Below are 22,761 nucleotides of genomic sequence, written 5' to 3' on the forward strand. Positions count from 1 at the left end.
CGCGGAGCAGATTTAAGCCCAGGGGCACTTTTGGTTGGGCCTCGTCTCTCTCTGTGGAATGAACAGCTTTGGAAAGACTCTTAGGCGTTGGATTCTGTGCCTTTGTGATAGGCAGAAGGTTTTTTAATTTTATTTTATTGAAGTATAGTTGATTTACAATGTTGTGTTAATTTCTGCTGTACAGCAAATTGGCTCAGTTATAAAAATATATATTGTTTTTCATATTCTTTTCCATTATGGTTTATCATGGATATTGAATATAGTTTCCCCTGCTATACAGTAGGGCTTTTTTTTTTTCCGGTACGCGGGCCTCTCACTGTTGTGGCCTCTCCCGTTGCGGAGCACAGGCTCCGGACGCGCAGGCTCAGCGGCCATGGCTCACGGGCCCGGCCGCTCCGCTGCACGTGCGATCCTCCCGGACCGGGGCACGAACCCGCGTCCCCAGCATCAGCAGGCGGACTCTCAACCACTGCGCCACCAGGGAAGCCCCGGACCTTTTTGTTTATCCATCCTGTATATAATAGTTTGCATCTGCTAATCCTGAACTCCCAATCCTTCCCTCCCCCACCTCCCCTCCTCCTTGGCAACCACAAGTCTGTTCTCTATGTCTGTGAGTCTATTTCTGTTTTGTAGATAAATTGGTATTTTAGATTCCACATATAAGTGATATCATATGGTATTTGTCTTTCTCTTTCTGACTTACTTCACTTAGTATGATAATCTCTGGGTCCATCCATGTTGCTGCAAATGGCAGTATTTCATTCTTTGTTATGGCTGAGTAATATTCCATTGTGTGTGTGTGTGTATATATATATATATATATATATATATATATATATATATATATACCACACTGGCAGAAGGTGACACATAGATAAGACACTACTTTTGTACCAGACTTATATTCCTAAATAAAATTCATTCTCAAATTTGTAAGCAATAGAGAGAAATTTACAGCACTAGACCTTTAAACCTTATAACAACAGCAGCAAGAGTGAAACCTTAACATACCAAACTTTGAGAGCTCTTTCTTTGGGATGTTCTTTACCTTTACAGGAAAAGAAGGAATTCTTCTTCCTGTTCAGGGCACTGACTCTGACTGTACTCCTGTAATGCTTTCCCCTCAGAACTCTGCACGGCTCCCTCCTTCGTCCAGGTCTCTGATCTAATGTCCTTCCTTTAAGGGCCTTCCTGACCTTTCAAAAATAGCACTCTTGTCACTATCATTTTACTTGGTTCATTATATCCTTACTATATCTTTACCTGAAATTATATCCTTTATTTATGTTTTTTCTTGCTTATGGTGTTTTCCCCACTGGGATCTAAGCTCCACAAGTACAGAGAATTTGTCTCATTTTCTTACTGCTGTACCCCTAGTGGCTAGAACACATCCTAAGTGCTCAGTAACTACTTATAAACTGAATGGAAGGGACCTATCTATTCAAAGAATTTACTGAGTATTCTAAGATATGCACAAGGACTAGAGGTAATATTCAAGAGACTTCTATTTGAATTGTTTTCTGGGGAAAGTACTGGCCTGTGACTATTACAATAAATTGTTGCACAGTTTTCCACAAAGCAATATTGCTAAATTTCCAAATGTGTAAGTTAAGATTGATATATTTATATATTTGAATCCTCACCATGAAATTAAGAACTGTGGAGCTGAAGGTACTAGTCTAGGAGTCACAGTGTGAGAAAAATCACATTATCTTTCTGGGTCTCAGTTTATTTTTTTCTGCAGGTGTTAGCAAACGATATAATTTAGGGAAATCCTCTTTTTATATGTTTCTGGAATGTAGAGACAAGCACAAGTTCTTAAGCATTATAAAACCAATCAGAATTGTGTTCTAAACAAGTCTTTATGTTTAAATTCCAAAAGAGTGCAATTTGTTGTAAACAATTAAAATAGTACCAAAATGTAGGCCTCAGAAAGTGTGTCTCATAATCCCACACCTCAGAGATTGTTACATTTGCACTTATTCTTCTCCATAGTCCTAGACAGATCCCAACATAATAACAATAATAGCAACTATATCCAGTGTACTGAAGCTTTCTTGTCTTTATGTAATAATGTATCTCTTGATATCAATTCACATAGATGTACTTCATTCTTTTACTTGCTGTAAAACGTTGTTTTTACATGACAGCACATTTCTTCAAGAGGATGGCCTGTGGTTTTCTAGGGAAGTAGTTCTTTAGTTGGGTGATCTTTCATCATGTAGGTAATTGCCTCAGTGGTTTCACCGTAAGACCCTCAGGGAAGATGAAATTGTTTTTGTGGACTTTTTGTAGCAAGAAATAGAGAACTATCCCATCTTAAAAAAAAAAAAAAAAGTTTCCCAGATGGAAATTTCTCTGTTTATTAATACGTGGTTCTTTCAACTACCAGAGTCATCCTGTATGCCTTTCTAAAGTGATTTTTCTTTTGTCAAGTATAATGAAGGGGAAACACAACTGTAGTTTTCATGTGAAAACCCAGACTATGAGTTTTCAATAGCAGGTATTCACTCTTTAAGACTCAGTTCAAAAGTTCCACTCTCTGGTTGTCTCCCTGAATTCTTGCCCACTCCATGCAGTGTTCATCACTCTCTACTTTGTGTTTCCACAGCACGTGTTACTTTGGTCTCAGGCCCATCACACCATGTCAAGCATCACCACTAGGGCCACCATCTCCTCCTGGAGACTGTCAGATCCTTCAGAGTAGGTTTGTCTTTTTGTCCCTGGTAAATTGCCTAATGCCTGGTAGGTAATAAGTGTTTACTAAATGTCACTGGATGATTGAGTGCTTAATTCTCATTATTTTGGGGGATGACCACATACTTCATGATTTATTCAGATGCCCTCTTTCCTCTCCTTCCTGCTCCTTTGTGGCCGTTTAGTTTATCACTAGGATCTGGAACCAGCTGAGAGTTGAAGGATGCCAAGCATCTGCTGAACAGCAAGAAAGCAATCAAACTGGTGAAAACTACAACTTGACATGGCATGGGGGAGGAACACGGAACTGGAAGGCGGGAGGCCTGGGTTCTTGTCCTAGCTCCGTTACTAACTCATTTATCCATTCATTCACTCTTTCGACAACAGATATCAAGCACTGCCATGTTCAGGCATTGTTCTAAGTCCTGCAGATGTAATGGTGAAGAAGAAAGACAAGGTCCTAGCCCTTGTGGGACTTACCAACCAGAACAGAGTCAGACACACAGAGAGGAAAACATATATGAGAGAACAGGGTGATGTGATAGGGAGTGACTGGGTGGGCTACTTCAGTTTTGTGGTCAGGAAGGGTCATTTCAGTGAGATGTTAATGATGGAAAGGAAACAGTCATTCAAGGATCAGGGGGAAAAGCATTCCAGGAAGAACAAACAGCCAGTGCAAATGTCCTAGGGTGGGAATAGATTTCAGGTTTTCAAGGGACAGAAAGACCAGTGTGGCTGGAGTGGAGAGATGAGGAGGAAAGTGATTCAAAGTGAGTTTGGAGAGGTAGGCAGAAGCCATGTTACATCGTGCTTTGAGGAATTTAGGTTTTATTTCAAGTACAATGGGAAGCCATGTACTTGTACATTCTACAAGAATGTGACAAGATTATTCAGTCTTCCCTGTCAAGTGTGGATTGTAGAATGGTTCCAGATGGATCAGCTGGGAAGCTATTGCAGTCATTCAGGTAATGGTGGCTTGGACCACAGTGACTGTGATGAAAATGGAGAGAAGTAGATGAATTTGGAATATGCTTTGGAGATAAAGTGGACAAGATTTGCTGATATATTGAATATAGATAATGAAGAAAAAAGGGAATCAAGACTGACTCCTAGATTTATAGGTTGAACAACTGGGTGAATGCTCATGCTAATGACTAAAACTAGGAAGCCTGAGGAAGGAGCAAGTTTGGGAGGAAAACTCAAATTCTTTCATGGATAAATTATATCTGAGTTGCCTGTTAGACACCCATGTGGAAATGTGAAGATGGCAGTTGGATAGTCAAGTCAAGATTTGGGGAAAAGTCAGGGCTGGAGGCAGAGATTTTGGAATCATAAGCACATAGATCAGCGGTCCCCAACCTTTTTGGCACCAGGGACCAGTTTCCTGGAAGACAAGTTTTCCACGGACGGGAGGTTGGGGGGATGGTTCAGGCAGTAATATGAGTGATGGGGAGTGGTGGGGAGCTATGGGGAACGGTGGGGAGTGGTGGGGAGCGAGGGGGAGCGATGGGGAGTGGTGGGGAGCGATGGGGAACGGTGGGGAGTGGTGGGGAGCAATGGGGAGCGGTGGAGAGCAAGGGGGAGCGGGGGGGAGCGATGGGGAGTGATGGGGAGCGGCAGATGAAGCTTTGCTCACTCACCCACCGCTCACCTCCTGCTGTGCGGCCCGGTTCCTAACAGGCTGCAGACCGGTAACGGTCCGAGACCCGGGGGTTGGGGATCCCAGAAGGAGATGGTCTTCAAAGTCATGGTACTCGATGGGGTTACAAAGGGAGAGCACACAGTAATGGGAGAAAAGGATGCTCAGGACAGATCCTTACTATGCTCTAACTTAGAGAGACTGACTAGAGGAGAATGAGCCAGTAAAGGAGACATAAGTAAAAGAGGACAGTGGGCTATCACAGAGCCAAGGGAGGAAAATGTTTAAAGAAGGAGGAAATAATCAACTTTTGCTGAAAGTTCAAAGAAGATAATGAAGAAGCGGCCCCTGGATTTAGCAAATGGAGGTCACTGGTGACCTTGACAATAGTAGTCTCTGTGGATAATGGGAATAGAAGTCCAATTTGAGTGTGTTGAGGAAGGGAATTGGAAAGAGCAACTCAGTTTTGAAGTTGAAGGAAAATAGAGAAATGAGTTTAGTAGCTGACAGGAGACATGGAGGTTGAGGAAGATGCTCAGGGCATGCACATGGGGCTGATCCAGTAGAGGAGGAATATTGACTCTGTAGGAGAGGCGGGTGGAGACTGCAAGAGCAATCCTGAGCAGGAGAGAGGGAGTGGGATCCAGAGCACAGGTGGAGAGGCTGGCTTTTGAGAGGAGCAAGGGTTCTGGGCCCATAGAAACAGGAGGGGATGCAGAGGGGAGGCAACCAGATTCAGGGAGGTATGTAGATCTGGTGGTAAGAAGATGTGGGGTTTTCTCTTTGTGTGACTGTGGTCAAGTCACTTATCTTGCTGACATCTGTTGGAGAAACTCAACAATTCTGCTCTGATCATGGTAAATGGGTTTCCTTGAACACAGTCACTCTGCTAATGACACCTGCCTTAACACCTGCTTCATTTATTTAGGGACAGAGTGGGGAAGGGGCAGGGTTCAACCTAGGACTAATTGTAATCATAGCTCCTGACTATTTAACACTGCAACACCAGGTCCTGTATAGGTGTTTTCCATATATTAGCTCTAATTGTTACATACCCTGCAAGGCAGGCATTAGTACTAGTCCCATTAGAGGGATGAAAAAACTGAGGTGGGAAGATGTGGTCATGCAACTTTTCTAAAGTGATGAAGTGAGAATTTAAATCCTAACGTGTAACTCCAAACCCATACTTTTAACCATTATGTTCTATTGGCCCAGCAATAGAAAGGGGTGAAAGGGTTCACTGAGAGATTGGCCAGGGGTTTAATACCTTCCAACCTTCTCAGCAGAGAAGGATGATACCAACTGCTTACTAATTCCTGAGAAATGCTGAGGCAAGCAGGAGGGCTGAGTTTTCTGCATCAGGCTCAGAAACTAGTGTTCCAGACTCCTTGACAAAGGCCACCTGAAAGCAGAGGAATTGAACCCGTGCATCTAGTCCATCATCCAACACTGTCATCCAACAAATTCCAGGAGCTGGGACATCTGCTACCAGTTACCTCAGTCAACTTATTGTGGCTTTAAGCTTTTCCAGATGTTTGCTGGGAAACAATCTTTGTCCAGTTTTGTAATCCAATATAGACTGAGGCCAGTTCTTATGAAGATATATGGGGCTGGCAGGGCCACCTCCAAGCCTTCCAATGGGACCAAAATTCAGGATTTTTTTTTTTAATTCAGGATTTTTTAAAGCAGAAGCAGTAAGAGCTCTGTTTTGATTTTTTTAATTTTCTAAGATAATAAATAGATTGGTGGACAGAGCTCGGGTTCCGGAACAGGGCGATGGGGTTCTTGCCTCGGCTCTCTTACCTCTTAGCTGGGTGACTTTGGAGAGTTTCCTGAGCTTTCAATCCAGGGTTTGACTATCAGGTGTTTGTAATATGGAATCCATGGGTCTCCATGGGAGGTTGATAGAACCCCATTTCAATAAAATTGAATGCTTTTGCGATCCTGTTTTGTTTTACGCATTTATGGACATTTTTGCTGAGTTGTCAGTGAGTCCATGGCACAAAAAGGGCAGGAACTTGAGAGAGGATGTCTGGAGTCCCTGCTTGATTCGACATAATTTCCATGAACATACCTTCTGGGAGAGAAATTTCTTTAATGAAGTCCAACTGAGTGTGCAGGAGTGAAGGGCAGTTTCCCAATGCTGGTGAGAGAGGTCAATAAATAGGAGGTGATGGAGTATCACATTTGGGCTGGGGCCCAGGTGACAGAGGGAGAGAGCCAGACTCCAGGCTCTCACATGCTGTCTTCGTCTGGGTAGAGGGGCTGAACCATCACACACTTAGATGTGTATTTGGGGCGCACCCCCGAGAGGCAGGAGCAGCCTGCAGACTTCAAGTCTCAGGTGCCATGTGCTGCCTCGAGTGAGAAGATAAGAGGGAGGGAGAAGGTGGCAGCAGGAGAACCATGACCTGGCCCATCCTTCTATCTCTGTGTTACTTTCGCTCCTGTAACACAGTTTCCGATAATAAAGTGATGGTAGAATAAATAGAGAGTTTTCACTGACTGATGAGCCAGCTCTCGGGTACTAGACACTTGTTATGCTGGGTACTCTACATATATTATCTCCTTCAAGCCAAGAGCAACCATGCAAGGTAGATATAATTATATCCATTTTGTGGAGCAGAGAACTTGCTCACAGGTTAGTACTTGCCCAACATGGTGCAGCGAGTGGCTGAACTGGGATTCGTAACCACTTCTGAATTCACCTTCTCGTGAACGGGAGCTATTGGCCCGTCTCTTGGTCCAAGGTAGTCCCTCTTACAATGGGACATGCCCCAATTTGAAGAACAGGATTTCTATGTCTCCATCTAAGTCTTTAAGAAAATGACCATTTGATTTATTGATTTATTATGTACTTTGTCAAAAGTGGTATTGTTGTACTGTGTCTAGAGTTTTGTGTTTGGCCTTGGAGCCTCCTTTTAAGTTTTCTGAAATACAAATAGGTCCTCATTACAGCGATGAAGAGAGTATTATTGGATTTGAGAGCCACAGCATACTCCATTAAGAATGGCAAGTGGTTTTCCATGGGCTACATCTCCTGGAGGGAGCAAGTGGGTGTGGGGGAGAGGAGGTGACTGAGAACCACAGATTTCATTGGTTCCTGGATTTGGGTGGAGGCTGTATAGTAGATCTGTTACTGACTCGAGAATACATCAGTGCACCCCTTGGTCTTGCATGCTTTGCATGGGGTCTAAGAGCCTCTATTTTAGAATTATTGATGGAGTGAAATAGTATTCTTTTGTGCTTTTTTCCCCCCAAATATCTTGTGTTAGTGACTCTTCCTTAGTCTAGTGGTCCTTAACTCTGGTCACATATACCTGGGGTTCTTTTAATAAGACTGATTCCTGGGCCCTATCTCCAAAGATTCTGACTTAATAGATCTGTGTGAGGGCCTAGGCATCAGTAACTGTTAAAAGCTCTGCCAACATAGAAAACAAACTTATGTTACCAAAGGGGAAAGCAGGGGAGGAATAAATTAGGAGTTTGAGATTACCAGATACAAACTACCATATATAAAATAGATAAACAACAAGGTCCTACTGTGTAGCACAGGGAACTCTATTTGATATCCTGTAATAAACCATAATAGAAAAGAATATATATATCTATATCTGAATCACTTTGCTGTACACCACAAACTAACACAACATTGTAAATCAACTATACTTCAATAAAAAATAAAAAAAAGAAAAGAAAAGCTCTGCCAATGATTTCAATGTGCAGGGAGGTGAGAACCACTGAGTCATTGTCTTGCTTGCCTTTGGCGATCCTGCTTGCGGCTCCCTTACCTCGAAGGCCTCCCTGCCCCCTTCACCTGGTCAACCCTTGCTGGTCCTCCAGGAACACTGAAACACTGGTTGGGCTCTGTGGCCTCCTCTGTGCTCCCAGGACTGTTTGCAAAATCTCTTTCTAACACATCCCCCAGCGTTCTAGTGTGTGGTTTGTCTCTCTTCCCTACAGGGCTGTACGTGGGAAGGGATGTGGCCTTATTTCTTTGAAGTTCCAGCTTCCAGCACGGTGCCTGGCACAAAGTAGGAGCTTGGTAAATGTTTGTTGAATAAGTGAGGGCATGAAAATATTTGGAGGGAAAGAATCAGAAATGTGGCCAGACATGTCTGGTCCTTTTCCGTGCTCTGGGGGCCCTGAAGACACATCAGGAGAGCTTAGGATGAGTGTGTTTGGAGAGGTCTGAGGCTGCATGTGAATCTGACGTTCAGAAATACATGTATTCGGTTTTTAAAAAGGTCCCCCGCACCTCATCATAGTATATACCACAACAAATACTGAAGTCTCAGGGGTTCAGCTCCAGCTACCCCTGTGTAGCCATCACTCAGCCCATAGCGTCTGCTCGGCTTATGAGTCAAGCTGCCTGTTTGTCCTTTACAGAGATGTTGGTTCTATCTCAGAGGAACAAAGAAAACATTCTGACTGTGAGAGAACGGCTTTCGGGGTTTTCCTGACGCAGCCCTGGAGAGAAGACACTTTTATTTCTATCTGTTCAGTGGGGATCGGTAGAGACACGGGTGTGTCCATTGCCTTCAATCATGACATTCACATAAAGACACGGCTGGCAGAGCCTCCTTGGGGTGGGCACTCTGAGGTTTTCAGGTGGGATAGTCTGATCTTTAATGAAAATAGAGAGGGATGAGGAGGAGGAGAAAGCTCTTTCTATTAAGAACCTACCCAGGGCTTCCCTGGTGGCGCAGTGGTTGAGAGTCCGCCTGCCGATGCAGGGGAAATGGGTTCGTGCCCCAGTCCGGGAAGATCCCACATGCCGTGGAGCGGCTGGGCCCGTGGGCCATGGCCGCTGAGCCTGCGCGTCTGGAGCCTGTGCTCCGCAACGGGAGAGGCCACAGCAGTGAGAGGCCTGTGTACCGCAAAAAACAAACAAACAAACAGAAAACCTACCCAGTGGCACTCAAACACTATTCCAGAGACTCTGTGTTAATTCGTCTACTCCTTACAGTAACCCCATGAAGTAGATATTGTCTTTATATTATTTTTACCTTTGAGTCACTTTTCTTCAATACCTACATACTCTGTCTCCAAATATTCTCCATCCAGCCTCCTAAATTTCTATTTCATCCCTTCTCTGTTTCCCCAGTGGCAATACCTTACCTCAGGCCGCCATCTAATTTGACGTGAGAAGGTTCAAGTGTCACTAAGCTCATACCGTATGTTACAACCATAGTGGGAGCTGCATTTGGACTTGGGTCTTGGAGTAAAGGGACCTCCTCTGTTGAGTCAATGATTCTGAGACTTACCAAGATTCCCTTGAGGTTTCTGACTAATCCCCTTAGACTTCCTTCTGTCCCCCCCACCCCAGGCCTAAATCTTTGACCTGTTCTCATAAATCAATAATTTATTAATTTAACAAATGTTTACGGAGCACTTCGCAAGGACTAGTCATTTTGCTAGGCACCAGGAAGATGAGATGTACAAGATCAAACCCCTGTCCTTGTGGACTTTGCTATTCTGGCTTCTTTCCCCTCTGAGTAGTTGCTCTGGTCACTTGTTTCTCAGCTTCCCTCACCTGGATCAGTGACCTTTGTAGCAGAAGCTGAACATGGCCATTAACCAGACAAACTCCTGAAGACTCAGGATCTCTGCACCCTGCCGTGAGGGGCACTGGACAGCTCCATTCTGCCTGTCCAGGGGCTTCAAATTGTCTCTTACATTCCCCTCCCACAGCCATATCCACTTGAGAGATGGGCAAAGCTTAGGGACTCTTAGCATCTCAGGGCTCAGCCTTGCAGGTACCACTCTGGGTACCTTGGGACCACAGGGGACCCTAGTCTCCAGGGAAAGCAGCCTGTTGACCTGTCAGCCAGAAATCCTTTTATCTTTGGTATCATGAACTCTCAAGTAAACATGTCTTATATACATTTTGCCCTAAATGATCCAATGTCTGCTTTCCTAGCACATTCTATGTCTTTGGACTGGGATGCTTTGATGTAGTTAGAATAACAAAAATTTAGGAAAACAAACTCAACTTTTAAAAGAAAAATATGTGAACGAAAGAGTTGGTTCATCAAATATGCTTCAAATAGGGAGATTTCAATCATGACCAGGCGGCCCGTGATTTTCTTAAAAGGGTCAAGGAAGGGCTCCCCTAAAGAAAGTCTGCTGGGTCTGAAGGAAGGTCCCACCTCACAACTCTAAGGGATGAACACACACACTTTGCCTCTTTTCTCTACATTTGGCCTGAGATGATCTTCAGGTTGTCATAACTATTCCAGGTTGAGAATTTCACTTCATTGAGATTCACCCTAACTCACTCAAAAGAACCCAACAGATGGTCTAAAGATTTAGGCACCAACCTAATTCACCCCCTCCCCTTTTCTCCCACTAGCCAGGGCCCAGAGCTGTGGAATTTTCCAGAAGCTGGTGCTTCCAGTTGAGGGGAAGTGACTGGATTTCCCAGGACCTTCCCACTTCAGGAGGGTTATTTGAAAAGATATCCATGGCCTGCTTAGGGAATATTACAAGTTGTAGTGTGGGGATGTGCTTGGGCAGGGATGGGCTTCAACTGAGGCCCTGAGGGACTGAGTTTGAAACAGGGGAGAAGGAAAAATTTAAAAAAACAACAACCAAAAAACAAAAAACCAAACAATGGTACAAAGGAAGCACTGTTCCCATGAACAGATGGAGTGGCGGGGTCAGCTGAGCCCAGGTCACTGTACCAGGCCTCCCATAGCATCTGTGCTGGGTTGGGAGGAAGCACATCTCTGGTCCAGGGACAGAGTGGGCCAGGGAAATGGCCCAGGGGATAAATGGCTACATTAGGACATCATGCAGAGCAGAAGGATACCCTTAGGACTTTAGATTGGGAAACTGGATAAGTGGAGGGGAATTTCTAGCTCTACTATAGGAGTCCTGCAGTGTAGACTGCCAAATAGAATAATGCAAGTGGCATAGTGAACATTCTGGCTTGAAATATACAGCTTAACTGCTACCTGTTCAGATTAACCAGATAACGGCCAGACCTTCAAGTCCCACAGGGATCTGCGGACACAGGCACAGGAGGCTGCCTTAGGACTTGCAGCTGCTTCTAACATATGTGATACACGCAGACATGTAGTTATTCTGTATGCTCTTTAAGGCCTCTTCCTTTCCTGAGCATCTAAAATTTTAGAGACCTACAGCTAAACATGTTAGGGATGAGTCATGCTGTGAATGGTCACTGGGTGGACAGCAGAGGGAAGGAAAGATTCATGTGACCAACCTTGTCCTCCATGATACTAGACCCTACTCAGATCCCTGAGAGTGTCAGGGATGAGGCAGTTTGTAGTCTCCTCTCAATGATGTTGTAGCCAACTAAGGTTTATCCTATTTTGTCTTATTTCAATTTTGGTATCTTGACATGCCATTATTATTTACAGCCAAGAATCAGTGAGAATCTCCATAACAGCTCAGTTAAAGAATCCTCTTCATGTTAGGACTTCTGGAAGGAGCACAGGTCTGTGAATCAAGACAGACGGGTTCTAGGCCCAGCTTTGTCATCAATCTGTGGCTGATTTTGGCAAGGAACTTCCTCTGCCCAGATCAAAGTTCATCCTTTCTTGCCACTAACATTCTATGACTGTGATTGGGTACCTAGTATAGGAAGAAGACAAGACCCCAGGCAGGTCAGGGGAGTCAGAAAGGGAAGTTAGGAGAAGGTTGTATTAGCTTAGGAACCATTAAAATCCTTGGATCCCTACATAACTCTGCTTGCATCTTTAAGTCCACTGGCCTCACTCTACCTCCCAAACTGTCAGCTCTGATCAGGGCCTGTGGGCTTCCGCAGAAGCACCAAGACTCACTGGGTCCCCATTTCTTTTATGCACCCACCATGGGGGTAGAGAGTCAGAGAGATAGGCTGTGAGGTGAGAAAGGAGGCCATGTGGAGAGTGCAGCTGGGGAAGATGCTTCCATTTTTAAACCATTTGCTGCAGGCCCTCCAGCCTCAGCACCAGGAGAGGACTATAGTCATGGATGAATAGCTTATGCTGTTGTCTTAGATGAAACTGTTTATATGAAACAGGAAATGCAAACACAGGTTCTGTTTTTCTGCACTGCATTTCTCTGATGGGGATAATAATAGTTGTGCAACCCGGAGTGTGGTTATTAAACCCATCCTATGGTCACAAAGAAGCTGTGAGAAAGCCAACAGGCACAGACTCCCCAAGGCAGGATTTGGAGATTTTGCAAATTTCAAACTATTTTCCTGATGAACTGTAGTAACCCACCACGAAGACAGAAGAGATGGAGTCGAACTCCAAGTACATTTTGTCCTCACAGAGTTTGTTTTAACACCAGAAGAATTTCTTCTGTGTGTTTTTCTCATGGTCTTACCCCTATGAACTTGTTCAGCACTCAGTCTAGTGGACACTTGGTGAATATGAAAGTCTCCAGCACAAAATAAGTGGCTGAGAATGGGAACATTCCAGGATTCCATGGGTTAGTTTATTTGCAGGACCCAAATGGTCTGGTTGGTTCTTCCACCAAATTGAAGAACTGATTATCTGAGGAGGGTTTATCATAGATATATTAATTATATACCTATGTGATTGTGTGTGGCCGAGAGCTGAGGTCCTTGGACTCCAGGAGAAAGGCAGACTCTTTATGATAAGTCTCTAGTGGTCAGATCAGAACCAGCCTCGCGAAGTTAGTGAGAGCCCTGAGCTGATCTGGAGAGCGTAGGACGAAGTGCCTGGCTGATTTTGGACAAGCGTTCTTTGTGGGAAAAAGAGGTCACTCTCTCATCTAGTGCAAACCAAACTTGGGACACAGACACGTACATACAGCGTTCCTGCAATTCTCCCCGTCCAAGAGGACTGCTCCTTTCCCTTCCACATGCTTCTCAGGCAGCCAGTTTCCCTTTGCTGACTCTCCCTGTCTCCATCCTTCACACCCTTCCCAAGACTGCCCTTGATGCTCATTTCACCCACTTTTGCCTGGATACAAATGATGGGAGATGGCAGTGAGCTTGTCCTCAGTCCAAGCCTTCACTCCTCAGGAGGGCCCTGGGCCTTGCTTGGCTGAAGCACTGGGGATAAAATAAGGAAGAAGTCTGAGAGAAGAGGAGAAGCAGAGGAAGACCAGGACTGTGACCTGGGGACAGAAGTGAGTTTTCCTCTTACTGACTCACCTCTACCAAGAATTAGGGCAGGAGGAAACATAAAATTTAGCTCTCCAAAGTCTAGAATGATCTTAATCTTACATATCCACTTTACTGAGGACATCTCTAGTGATTTGTTTGGAGATATTTGGGTGAAGAAACTTTGATACTTTTTTATTGTCAATGGGTTTTAACCTGCTACGAAAATAGGGATGAATCATAAAACTTGGTCCTCAAATATGCCCCGGTTATAATTTTTTTTTAAATAAATTTATTTTATTTTTGGCTGCGTTGGGTCTTTGTTGCTGCGCGCGGACTTCTCATTGCAATGGCTTCTCTTCTTGCAGAGCACGGGCTCTAGGTGTGTGGGCTTCAGTAGTTGTGGCACGTGGGCTCAGTAGTTGTGGTACATGGGCTTAGTTGCTCTGTGGCATGTGGGATCTTCCTGGACCAGGGCTCGAACCCACATCCCCTGCATTGGCAGGCAGATTCTTAACCACTGCGCCACCAGGCAAGCCCATGCCCTGGTTTTAATTTAAAGTCAAGTATTCAGTTCAGTTTTCTTTTCTGTTTTTTTTTTTTATTATACCGCTTATTAGATCCATGACACAGTGGTAACCATATTTTTCATGTCTCCTGACACCATTTATTGACATCTTTTCTTTTCTTTTTCTTAGAACATCTTAAAATTTTAATCCTATCTTTACAGGTTACCTAGACCACTTTTGATTATGAAAATTGTAGAAAATTAGTAACTGCCACAAGCGGATGCTGGGCGGTGGCCCATGTCAATCTTCCCCAGAGTCCTGCTTCTTGGGATATCTGAATGCACTGCTCAGGGTCTCTGCTCACACGCTGGAATCAGTTGTGGCAGATTTTAGTCCACAGGTCGCTTTTCCCCATATTTCTTTGTAAACCCTTCAACGTTCTTATAGAATTTTTTACTGTCCTTGTGCTGGGGGGTTCATCTGGTTGGTTTTGGTTGCTGGCTTCCAGTTTTCAGCACTAATTACCAGCAGACAGACCTGCCCCTTTCATCCATGTTCCGGGTGATAGATCTTCGATTTACATGTGATCTTTGGTAGCTTGAATGGGTAGTCTGCTGGAAAGCTGATTTTGATTCTGAAGGCCCCCTTATCAATATGGAGGGTTGTCAGGAACCATAAGCCCTTGCCAGGTCAACAAAGTAGCTTCATCAACCTAGATGTAAAGGAAGTTTTTCATCTCACATTTGAGGATGTCCTCAAGCCCCTTCAGCAGTCTCCTGCTGGCTGCCATCTTCAATCTGGTGCTGCTGGCACCTTGACATCTTTTCTTTAATATTTAGGTGTGTAATTCTGCAGATACCACACATAATAAATGGAAAGTTATCTCATTTTCTTTATTTCATTTTTGTGGACAAATAGAGAGTCTTTTAGTTTATATCAGGTATAAAGATCAAAGAAAGTCTAATTCAAGTTGAAAACCAACAACATTTGGCTGATCATAAACTTTCCCAGGGTGCTACATCTAGAGGAAATTCAGCACCAAGTACAAGTACCATATTGTTGCTATATCACAGGTATCTCACACATCAATGATATTGTAGCTTAGAAGCAGCATCTACACTTTAAGTTGCTCATGCTGAGATGTAAGATGTTGCCGGCAATATTTATTTTGAAAACATACAAACAATAGTTCTCTTTTTCATTGCTCCAGTTACCCTTAGTTATAGTACTTAAAAGTACTTTTGTACTGTTTTGTGTGTGTGATTATAGAAGTAATTCATGTTCAAAAAAAGTGGAAAACACAGGAAAGCACAAAGAAGAAAAGCATATGAAAGCCAGTAATTCCACCAGCCAGAGAGAACCATGGTTACCATTTGGTATTTCTGATATATAGGGATAGGGTTGTAGAAGAGTTATAGAGAGGAGGCATGTATCTTTTGAAACAAAAATGAGATCATATGAGGGGCAGGGAGAGAAAAGGTGAAAGAGATGCTCCAATTGCATCAGAGTTCATGTGAGACCTTCCGACAGAGACCTGCCAACAGAGAAGTGGAATATTTGAGCTAAACCTTGAGCCCTCCCAGGACTAAGTTCTAGGAGCCTGCCTAAGGGTATAGCCTGGTTGTAATTGAATGACTCTGGCCCTGGGGTATCCGTGGCCTGTCAGGTTTCACAGCAGGTCAAGGCCACTTCTAGGACTTACTCTGCTTTGTAGCTTCCCACCTGGACCTGGAGAAGGCTGTGAATAAAATGTTTCTAACTCACTTTTCCTCTCCCCTCTCGTCCCCCTTAGCCAGGATTCTTGGCTCTTAGTAGCCAGGCTTCTCTATAACTGATATATTATTTATGATATTTGCTCCACTGTCACTACAACGATTTTATATTTTGCTCTCTTGAGATATGTTGCAAGAGAAGGAAATATGGTTTTGCCTTTGTTTCACGTCATGCCCATTTATGCTAAATGTATAAAATGGCTCCTCATGCATTTCCCACACCCTGTACCAAAGAAAAATTTTCATTCAGTTTGTGTCTTCTAGTGACTCCACACAAGTCCTTTTGACTTTGGGCCAGAACCATTCAATATTCGTTCCACAAAATTTTCTCAAGCACCCACATGGGCCAGGTACAATTCCATGTAGTGGGGATACAGCAATGAACGAAACCTGCAAAAATCCCATCCCTCACAGAGTGTTCATTCTGGTGAGACCAGATGGCCAAATGCCTCTTGCTGCCATGCCAGCTCATTGAATCATTCATTTGTTCAAGCATTCATTCATTCAAGCAGTCCTTCAACAAACAGTGAGTGCCTACTGTAGTGGCTTTGTAATGTGTTAACTTGGCTAGGCTACATCACACTTTCCTTTCCTTCATGTTTTTGGAATAGGGTGGGCCACCAGAGGGATTCTCATGTGAGATTTGGAGGGTGGAAGTGAAGCAGCAGTCATTTTGTAGCTCACACATATGGTCGTGTATCTGCTGGCCCACCTCCTTTGCATGAAGCAGGGACCAGGCCCATATCTGCCCTCACCTCCCCTAGGTCCTCCCTCAGCTTCCCTGACCCCTGGGCAGCTGTGGGCATTTACACCCATGATGACAGGTGCCTTTGTTTGACCCGTCAGCTCTGTTAGCTCCTATGTACTCTGCTCCACTCTCCTAAGACTCAATCCTGACAAAGCTGGCATTGCTTACCCTCCACTCTACTTCACCCTGCATTTCACTTTTTTTTTTTTTTTGCGGTACGCGGGCCTCTCACTGTTGTGGCCTCTCCCGTTGCGGAGCACAGGCTCCGGATGCGCAGGCTCAGCGGCCATGGCTCACGGGCCCAGCCACTCTGCAGCATGTGGTATCTTCCCGGACCAGGGCATGAACCCGTGTACCCTGCATCGGCAGGCGGACTCTCAACCACTTGCGCCACCAGGGAAGCCCAGCATTTCACTTTTAATTAGCTAAGGAAATTTATTTAAATTTGTTAAGCTTATTTAAAATTAATTAGCTAAGTGATATATCACTTATTATGTACATTCTACTTTATTTATCCATTCAACAAAAGTTCTAACAAGATTCTCCTACATGGCAGGCACTCTGCTAGGTGCTGGGGGTACATTGGAGAGCAGAACAGATGTGGTCTCTGCCCTCATGGAGCTTACAGCCCAGCAGGGGAGGACAGACCAAAAATTCAAGTAAACAAACAAAACTTGATTTTAAAAACGAGTGGGGCTGTATAGAGAAAGGTGAGCCAGGGTGGACAGGAGGGTAGGACCTATTCCAGATAAGATAGATGGGGAAGGCCTTTGTATCCAGATGCATTTTTAAATATTAGAAAGTCAGAAGGATATGGACCCATCAAGAAAGCAGTTTTTGTTAGAAGTGTTCATCCGTTTGAAAAATACTCCACAGTGGTTAAATTTCTTAAGAAGAAATATGAATAGAGATGGAAAGCTAGCAGTTTGAGAGAACCAGGTTCAGGAGGAAAGAGACAGTCATACAAGTTCACTGGGAGAACAGGGGATGGTGAGTCATCTTTTTCCTTCCTTTTGATCTGATGTTGAAAGGGGGAAGTATATGGAAAGGAAGTCCTTCATTCTAACAGAGACGATTTACTAAGAATCAGTTACTGAGAGTGAGTCCAGGCTGTACCATCAGAAACCTCTCCATTAAGATAGTAGTCAGGGGAAGGGATGGGACACAAGGTGGACCCTGAGAGAATATGCAGCACGTGCTCGCGACAGACAACTGGGGTGTGTGTGTGTGTGTGTGTGTGTGTGTGTGTGTTGTGATATGATGCACTTTCTCCTTCACAGAAAATCTTCTACATTAGTCCATTCTGAGGAAACAAGTGTGGTGATGGCTCTGCATTTTCCTTGACGCTGCCCGGGAACCCAGGATGAAGCCACTCAGACTGGCTGTGAACACTAGGTACGACCTGAGCTGGAAATGCTCCCCAGTTAGAGTCAGTTCCCTGGTCAGGGGTTCCCAGTGATCCTGGAATAAGTCACATCTGTCACCAGAGGGTAAGGGTCATGACTTTAATCCTTTTGTGTTCCCTCAGCATGCTGAGCAATGTGCTATGCCCCCAGCAGGAGAATCAGTACTTATTGCTGCCTTTATACAAAAGCTTCCCACCTGAGCCAAGTCAACTTTTAAAGCTTTTAGGGGCTTCCCTGGTGGCACAGTGGTTAAGAATCCGCCTGCCAACGCAGGGGACACGGGTTCGAGCCCTGGTCCGGGAAGATCCCACATGCCGCGGAGCAGCTAAGCCCATGCGCTACAACTATTGAGCCTGTGCTCTAGAGCCCGTAAGCCAAACTACTGAGCCTGCGTGCCACAACTACTGAAGCCCGCGTGCCCAGAGCCCATGCTCCACAACAAGAGGAGCCACCGCAATGAGAAGCCCGCACACCGCAACGAAGAGTAGCCCCCGCTCGCCGCAACTAGAGAAAGCCCCGCGCAGCAACAAAGACCCAACACAGCCAAAAATAAATAAATAAATAAATTTTAGGGGAAAAAAAAAGCTTTTAAAGGTTTGGGCCTGAAGTGTGGACTCAAGACACAGAGACCCCAGCAAGGAACTAGTGGTCTTCTAATGTTTCTCATGATGTTTCCAGGTCAAGTTACTGGTTTTGGATCCAGAGGAATGATGCTCCTCATGTTTGGAATTCTACAGAGGACAGGAAGAACTCAAACAAAAAGCTAGGAGAGGAGCCAATGTGATGAGGAAGAGATTAAAGCCCCTTTCTTCTCAAATGAGGACATTGCTTTCAAAACAAGGATGAACACTGTGCTGGGAAATTTCAAGTTCTCCTTACTGTTTTGCTCTCAGGGCAATTTTAGTAAATAAAGCCCCACTGTTATTCATTGGATTTTCCAGATTGGCTTTAAGCTCCTTTAGCTTGGTGGTGGCAGGCTGATAGGTTATAAAGAAAACACAGCAAGAGAAATCCAGGTTAAAATATTTATTTAAGTTAGCCTCTGCATATCTTTCCATATACTCTATTATTTCTGAACTCACTTTACCTATATGTCCTCAAAATACCCATGAATACCCACTCCTTCCTAGATGGCATTACGTTTCATCTTAGATTTTAAAAAAGAAAAAAGTGCCTTGTCCTGGAGCCTGACATTTTCTTCATGGGTCAGAATACCCAGAGTTTCTGTGGTTCATCAACACCAGGGAGACTAAGCACCAAACATTTCGCAGACTTCTGTTATAAAGGCTCTTACAAACACGGACCCGTGCAAAGGCTCAGTTGTCACCTCTAAAGACAATGGTGTTCCTCAGCCTTACTGTCTGGCCCTGATTAGCACATATGACATAAATAGTATAGCCTCTGGTGTGACCTTGTCACAAAATTCACTCACCTTGGCTATTAGTGGCCTTTACCTGACATAAAACAAATGACCTGTCACTGATCAAGTGAACAAAAGAAATCATAAAAATTCAAGCAAAAGGGGAAAAAATATATGCACACACGTAAAGTTTTAACCTAAGGTCACCCAGCCTAAAGCTCTCAGCCAGAAAATGTGTCGCCATCTTTCCTCCCACAAGGCATTACTGGGTGGAAAACACATAAGCATCATCAGCTGAGTCTGTCCTGGGATAGCCGTCTCACAGTTCTGATAGAGGAACAACAGCCTGAGACCCCATCTCCAGCACCAGGCATGCCTGTGACCCGGCTTCCATCTTGAACTCAGAGGCCAAGGCCTGGATTCATCACCCCTCACTGCAGCAGGAGCTCAAGGAGGTTCGCTCAAAATTCAATATTTATTGCTTGAAGCACTTTTAAAGTCCTTTGCTATCCAAAGCCTTTCCCTTGAGCCTTGGAGAGGATTACAAAGTAATGCTTTCTTCCTTCAGCTTATTTCTTAGGAAATTGCCTTCAGACCTGCCAAAGTCACAAAGAGATGCAGGATTTCATTGGTGTCTTCATACATGGAACATTTGGTCATCCCTCATGATTTTTTCCACTCCTATTTCCTGAAGAGAAAACAGAAGCTCTGGGAAAGAGGGGCTACCTGCCTCTGGTCTCTTGGCTGCCCTGGTAGGAAGAGTCCAAGTGACGGTTCCAGGAATGAGGCTGGGACTGTGGGCAGATCCATACCTGTTGCTTCACCTTCTCATTTCACAGTGTGTGGCCCGCTGTCAGGTGAGGGCCACACTCCTTCTGTCCAGGTGCTTTGCCTTCACCTTGTTTTGTTACCACATTTTCCCTTATTTTCTGCCTTTCTTCCATCCATATATCATAAATCCATTCACTATCCATCCATCCACCCATCCTTTTACCCATTCTTCCCAAACTGATGACTTCCTATGTGCCAGGCTTTGTGCTAGATGCTGACTCTGAAGAGGAGTGAGAATGATTCCTGCCCCCAATCTTGTGGGAGAGGCATATGTAAATATGTTATACATATTTAGCATATGTAAATAACTCTAATACGGTGCAGAGGTTGAGGTGTGCATAAGACCAAGGGACTGCCTGCATGCAAAGGAGAAGCATCACCGCCAGCTGTCACCTCCTGAGGTGGACTTTCTGTCAAAATGGCCCCTCTGATCCCACCTCCTGGTGTTCACGCCCTTGTGTGATCCCCTCCCGTTGAGTGTGGGTAGAACTTATGACTTGCTTGATTCTACCATAAGACAAAGGTGACAGGATGTGGGTGACTATGTGTATGTAATTACATTATTCTGTTACATAAAATTGTTGTGCCCATCTTGCTGGAGTTTCTGTCTCCCTTGCTATAGCTTTGAGGAAGCAAGTGACCACGCTGGGGAATCCCACGTGCCAAGAAACTTGGCTTTAGGAGCTAAGAACAGCCTCTGGCCAACAGCCAACAAGAAACTGAAGCTCTGTGTCACGTAGCCGCAGGAACTGGGCTCTGCCAACAACCTGAGGGAACTTTGGAATTGGACCTTTCCTCAGCAGAGCCTCAGGTGAGACTCAGCCCCAGCTGACACCCTTTTCTTTTTTTAAATTGAAGTATAGTTGATTTACAATGTTGTGTTAATTGCTGCCATACAGCCAAGTGACTCAGTTATACCAGCTGACACCCTGATTACAGTTTTAAAAGACCCTAAACAGCAGATCCAGATAAGCTTTGCTGGGATTCCTGACGCACAGCAACTGTGAGATAAAACATGTGTGTTGTTTTAAACCCCTAAGTTTGTGGTAATTTGTTATGCAACACTAGAAAACTATCATACCTCCTGAGGAGCAGCTATCAGAAATGTAAGGTTCTGGGAAGGGGCTGACAGCTGGGGGAATGTCTCCAGCTCCCATGTTCATCCATTCAGCAAATATTTATTGAGCATTTATGATGCACGATGTACTGGTTTAGATACATTAGTAAACAGAAGAAAATCCCTGGGACTTCCCTGGTGGCACAGTGGTTGGGAATCCGCCTGCCAAAGCAGGGGACATGGGTTCGAGCCCTGGTTGGGGAAGATCCCACATGCCGCGGAGCAACTAAGCCCGTGTACCGCAACTACTCAGCCTGTGCTCTAGAACCCGCGAGCCACAACTACTGAGCCCATGTGCCACAACTGCTGACGCCCGTGTGCCTGGAGCTGGTGCTCTGCAATGAGAGGCCACTGCAGTGAGAAGCCTGCACACCATGACGAGGAGTGGCCCCCGCTCACTGCCACTAGAGAAGGCCCATGCGCACCAACGAAGACCCAATGCAGCCAGAAATAAATAAATAAATAAATAAATTTTAAAAAAAAGAAAGAAAATCCCTGCTCTCATGAAGTTTATATTCTAGTCAAGGAATAAAAACATTAAATTAATAAATAAATTGTATATAACATGTTATTAGGTGATGAGTACTATAGAAAGGATAGAGGGGCTGGGGATGCCAGGGGGTGGGTGAAGTTTTTCATAGGGTCACTGGGGTAGGCCTCACTGAAAGGGCAAAAGCTGGAAAGAGGTGAGGAAATATTACACAAGAAACTCCAGGTATCCTCCACATGTACAACTTCAAGCACGGATTCAAGGTCTAATCCTGCCCTGTGGGTTCATGCAGGTCATAACTGCCCTTTTCAACCTCCTTTCTCACCGCTACTCCTCCATGCCCAGGTCCACCCTGCATCCTCACCTCCCAACCCTCTGCCATTCCCCAAACCCACCTACCAAGAATCCTCACTCCTCATTCTGTTCCCACAACAAAATGCTTCTCCTCCCTCATCACCTCAGTGGTCGCCTCCCCTGAAGCCTCCCCCGGTGCTCCCACCTCACTCTCAGAACCAAGTGCGCCCCTCCTCCACGTTCCCTGCAGCTTTGCTTGTGACTTATTGTGAGCTTTCTACTTTCCACACTTGTTACAGCTGGTGGCCTTTGTCTCTTGGAGAGACTGTGGAATGCAGGAACCTGGACTTGTTATCACTGAGTTTCCAGGCTCCAGCATATTACAGGTGGGATTTGTTGGGAAAAAAAAATTAGCTGGAGATCAGTCCTCTGTGGGTTTTTTTCTCTCTTTCCATCTACCTCTCGCCCGACTCCCTCACTATCTGTCTTTCTCTGCACACCTCTTTCTGCATTTCTAAGTGTCTTTTTCTGTTTCTCAGTCTGTCTTGGTTTCTCTCTCACACACACGTAGACACATGCACATGGACACTCGCACAATCATTATGCAGAAGTTTCTTTTGAGCATCATGTTCTCCCACGGCACCAGGGGGACAGGTGGGAAGGAAATGAGAGTGGGATGGGGTAGGATTGGGGTGGAGTAAGAACCTTTACTTCAAGGAAAAACCTGAAGTATACAACGGGCCACTCTTAAATATAGGTTAAAACAACCACATTACTACCCACACATCCACCTAGGGAGGAAACTCATTCCTC

General features: G+C 44.7%; 1 protein-coding gene and 1 pseudogene across 2 annotated transcripts in view; both read right to left on the reverse strand.

The window, feature by feature from the left end:
• The window catches only part of APOD (apolipoprotein D), an 84,760-nt gene that overhangs the window by 17,010 nt on the left and 44,989 nt on the right, over positions 1–22,761 (reverse strand). The window lies entirely within an intron of this gene.
• On the reverse strand, positions 14,320–14,720 carry LOC309822910 (ubiquitin-conjugating enzyme E2 L3-like; annotated as a pseudogene). The gene has a single exon. The product of its transcript is annotated as a ubiquitin-conjugating enzyme E2 L3-like (transcript).

Source organism: Grampus griseus (assembly GCF_964374135.1).
Source record: "Grampus griseus genome assembly, chromosome: 5".
Taxonomy (NCBI): Eukaryota; Metazoa; Chordata; class Mammalia; order Artiodactyla; family Delphinidae; genus Grampus; species Grampus griseus.